This window comes from Limulus polyphemus, unplaced genomic scaffold, assembly GCF_000517525.1.
Source record: "Limulus polyphemus unplaced genomic scaffold, Limulus_polyphemus-2.1.2 Scaffold614, whole genome shotgun sequence".
NCBI lineage: Eukaryota > Metazoa > Arthropoda > Merostomata > Xiphosura > Limulidae > Limulus > Limulus polyphemus.
Genome location: NW_013666224.1, coordinates 385570 through 390548, shown reverse-complemented (window position 1 = coordinate 390548; position 4979 = coordinate 385570). Strand labels below are relative to the sequence as shown.

The window sequence follows — 4979 nt, the reverse complement described above, 5'->3', positions numbered from 1 at the left end:
AAATAAAATAAAGCGAATACGTGATCCATTTCAATAAGACAATATCCAGAAGTTTCTCGTTATTGTAAATGTAATTCTTTCATATTTGTTTTTTTGTAATATACACACACGCAATATTTTTAATATCCTGAAATGAATTTAATAGATAGTATGACTAAAAAGGAAGCAGTTGTCATAGTTTCAATAGATAGTATGACTAGAAACTATGACAACTGCTTCCTTTTAATAGATAGTATGACTAGAAACTATGACAACTGCTTCCTTATATCTCAAACAAAAAAAAACAATTACTGAAGAAACTATGACAACCGCTTCCTTATATCTCAAACAAAAAACAAACTAGAAACTATGACAACTGCTTCCTTATATCTCAAAACAAAAACAAACAAACTGGAAACTATGACAACTGCTTCCTTATATCTCAAACAAAAAAAACAAACTGGAAACTATGACAACTGCTTCCTTATATCTCAAACAAAAAAAAACAATTACTGAAGAAACTATCGGATTACAAATGACTTTAATATACGTTTTAGAAAAAAAAATCGATTATAGTTATTAATGTGATAACTATTAGAAATTTGTTGTTGTTTAATTAATGGTGGACTAAAAAATGAGGTCTTAGTTTTATGATGAGAGAGGACTCGATCCCCTTGTAATCTTGAAGTGTAATAATACATCTTTTCTCAGAAACGGGTATACGTTTTACGTAATTTCACTGTTTCTTTGAAAATCAAACAACATTAATAGAATTTCTTGAATTTTTGATTGTTAAATATAGCTGATATGACAAGTAAAGGTTCAAAATGTTAAAGCTAAAGACAGAATTGATGCTAGAAAATTATTACTATTTTTTAGTGGATTTAAGCAGCGTGTTCAACATGTGGAGTGAGTTTCCTATGGACTTCTACCGTTTCTATTGGTTTCGAGACGACTTTTCAGGTTCTATGTTACATTCTTCGTTATTATATGAAATAAACAGAGAATGTAGAACACTAGCGCGGTCCACACAGACTGCACTTCAACTGTGAAAAATTTAGATTGATCCTTGAAAAAGTTGACGAATCTGGTTTTTGTTAAGTTTCTGTAGAAAGTGGTCCCAAATATTACTAATTACTGTTCGTTTGCTGTCACGCCCAGATCTGTACAATGTCTATCACTACAGTGCACACCGCAGGGATCGAACGTATTATAAACCCCAAGCTTATCGCTGATCCACCATGAAAGAACCAATGAAATGCAGGAAACAGTAACGAGCTCTAGCTCTTGCATTATTTATAGTGAGCTTTTGAAAACCACTGAATTAGCTGTAAGACGAAACATTATGTAATAAAAACAAACGATACAATATCTTTTTATTTTGTCTTCAACACTGCAATCAGTTACCACTATATTGGTTTAAAATAAAACAGTCTACTTTCCATTACAAACTATAGTTTAAGTACAGCTAAGTAGTTGTAGAAGCTAGAAGTTTGTTGCCATAAATATATTTCAACGCCAGGATATTATTTTATTTTATTTCTAATGTTCTTGTGAGATGACAGAAAAAAAAACTGTCTAATGTTTTGTTTTGTTCTTAATTCATAATTAATGAAACTTCAGGATGCTGTTTTTTTATCTTCATCGCTAGAACAGAAGTAACCATAAATTATTCAATAAGATTATTAAGCAACAAGTAAGTTGAAACAGGACCTTGTGAAACAGCACATTTTAAACAAAATGTTGTTTTTAAGCTATTTTATACAAATTAGATGGCGCTGAGTCCTCTATGGACTGCTTGGAGTACAGATCTACAACCTGATAAATCAGTACAGATGGAGTACAGATAAAGGAGTCTGGAGCAGCGTGGAGTACACAGAGGTATAGCCTTATAAAAGAAATGAGCACAGATGGAGTACAGATAAAGGAGTCTGGAGCAGCGTGGAGTACACAGAGGTATAGCCTTATAAAAGAAATGAGCACAGATGGAGTACAGATAAAGGAGTCTGGAGCAGCGTGGAGTACACAGAGGTATAACCTTATAAAAGTAATCAGCACAGATGGAAAGCACAAGCACAACCCGATATAGGAAACAGCACACTTGGATTTTAGAGGAATAGTCTAATAAAGGTCAACATCTGAACTTCTCATAGGGCCTGGACATCTGGTGTTGAAATATTTAAATAATAAAACCTACTTCTATTTTCTATATCCTTATACATTATATTCCATAACTCTTTTTATATGACCTTATTATATATATAGGACCTTATTATTATTAATTAACGGAGTTCAGTAGTCTACAGTAGTGTGAAGAAAGACAAATTAAGTACATTTGTTTGTTAATGTTCTTTCCTTTAAACCTCGACTACTTTTACTCTACTTATTTTTTATACATATATATATATATATATATAATGAAATTCTTAATGATGTGCTTAGTTGTGTTTTGTTGATTTCATCAGTTATTTTGTTGTTTAAACAACGACCAGTTACTCCCGAAGACTATTTAACTATCGGCGTTTGCTATTGCAATATTATATTGTTCGTACAACGAAGGACAGCGGTGTGTCTAGAGGCTTAAATCGTTAAAATCCTGGGTTCGATTCCCCTCGAAGGACACGGCAGATAGCCCAACGTGGCTTTACTCTACTACAAACAAACAAGTAAAATTTAATAAAGCTGTAAAGCGAAGCGTCGGTATGAAAATAATTTTCTAAAGTAACTGACCAAGTTTTACGCTAATAATGTTTGTTGTTCGTTAGCTTGAAATATGTAAAACAAAAAACAATAAAACGTTCTAATAATGGTAAGCAATCTCTGCCTCGTTGCGCTCTATGAAAGATTTGTCAAGTAATTACTGGCTAACAAAAGACGAAACGTTCAACATGCAACTCTACTTTTGACCTTCAGTACATACAATAAAAAATTTCAAACTACGCTAGTACCACAGCAAACACAATAAATTCAACCACCGAGGCGTTAACTTGTAGTTTAATTCGAGCAGAAAAAGAAGGGATGTTTTCAACGTTCTTTGATATTCAATTGGAACGAGTTAATCAGGCAGAGGTTTGTTTGGTTAAAGTATGTAATGTTTCCAGCTTGGAATCTGGAACTGGCAGGCAGTTAGTAGGAGAGGTATATTTATTGAGACATCTACGAATGTTTATTCCCAGGAGTCTGACTGAGGAAGGGACGATAAAATCAAGATCCTATCTTTACCTTCAGTGTACTGTATTATACTCACAATAAATCTGTCCTTCACTACATAGTCAGGAAGGAGACGCAAAAGACAGGGGGAGAAATTAAATTAACAAAGCGTCTTTGAAATCTTGTCTGCAAACAATATAAGCAACGGCAAAACATTTGCGCATCAAATCTCACGAGGTTTGGTAGCGTTTGTTTCTATAATTTTTGGGAAAAGCTGTACAAAGACTACCTGCGCATAATCGTCCCTATTTTAGTTTAATACATTGTCACCTGTTGGGGTGCTCTGGTCTGACCAGATACTGAGATTTTACTGTCATTTTTATAACGCGCCCACGGCCTTAAAGTGCGAAGCGCGTTGTTGCAACTACGGGATGCAAACCACCAATCTTCGAATTAACAGCCCTGAGAACTCTAGCCACTAAGCTACAACGTTATTTCGTACGAACCATCCTGTCTTTATAAATATATACAATAACATATTTGTGTATACTCGTCTTTGATTCGGAGTTTCGTTGAGCCCTAAAGATTCGCACAGACTCACAGAAATATTGTGATTTCGATTTTAAAAGTTTAGAATCGTTTATACAGAAGAATATCGCGAAGTGTTAAAACTGATAATTGTTGCACACACTCAAGCAAAATCCATTTCAATCGTAACCCCGCTAAGTATAAAATCACTAACGCCCGCTTTATAACGGGAGGCTCTGCAGGAAGTAATTCTGAATATCTTCACGGGTAGAACAGGTACTTTCTCTAGAGAACAACAAAGGAACAAGGACGTGTTGAAAGAAATCGACTTAACAGTTTTTCTAGACCACGTGATATGGGAAAGCTGCGCAGACTCAGAATGAATAAAAAATTAGAAGATACAAAACGCATGGTACTATGCGTACAAGTATAGCCAAATGGCACTCACTACCTTTTCTAATAAATTTAAAAACGTCCCCTCGGTGAGGTAGCAGTAACTCTACGCACTTGCAACGATAACAAGTCAGGGGTTCGATTCCACGTGATGGACACAGTAGGTAGCCCAATGTGGCTTTTCTCTTAAAGAAACAAACAAACAAATTTTCTACAAACCACTTCAAATTATGCCTTTAAATACACGACTTAAATAATAAAAACTTACAAAGAACAACAACAACACGTATGTGCACACAAGAAACCTAATCCAGTTTCCATCGATTTTATCGCAAAGCTCCACCTATGGATTTTTTTAAAAAACACTTCATTGGCTTATATGAGTACAAAATGTTATATTTTCAGGCTAGACAGCTCTTGCCGTTTTCATATACGTTCCAATAACAATGATATGGTCAAATCTGAGTTCGCTCCAAGTGGGTAACTTGCTCTGATAGGAAGTATTAATTACTACATGGTGGACACAGATGTAGATTTTGGTCTTACCAAACCGTTACGAAACTTTACGGTTCTCCGTGGACCAACAAACAAAAACGTAGAACTAGCAGAACATAAAATCTTATGGAAAATCGTTTTTGTAGGACTGTAAACAGTATGCATAACAGATGTAGATGTTGGTCTTACCAAACCGTTACGAAACTTTACGGACCAACAAACAAAAACGTAGAACTAGCAGAACATAAAATCTGATGGAAAATCGTTTTTGTAGGACTGTAAACAGTATGCATAAGTGTGATATATTTTATGAAACAGCGGTTCGGAGATATTTATGCCTTTGTTAGGTGGCGTCTGTGAAGAAACGTAAAGCGTGTTTTCGACGCCTCTCTTACTGAAACATAAAATATTTAACCTTCATAATATTTTCATGG

General features: G+C 34.6%; 1 long non-coding RNA gene across 1 annotated transcript in view; it reads left to right on the top strand.

Annotated features, from left to right (window-relative positions):
• The window catches only part of LOC111085777, a 77142-nt gene extending 75617 nt beyond the window's left edge, over positions 1-1525 (top strand). The window contains exon 3 of the long non-coding RNA XR_002610576.1: positions 859-1525. This is a non-coding gene — a long non-coding RNA (uncharacterized LOC111085777). The remainder of the gene's footprint in view (positions 1-858) is intronic.
• Positions 1526-4979: the final 3454 nt, after the last annotated feature.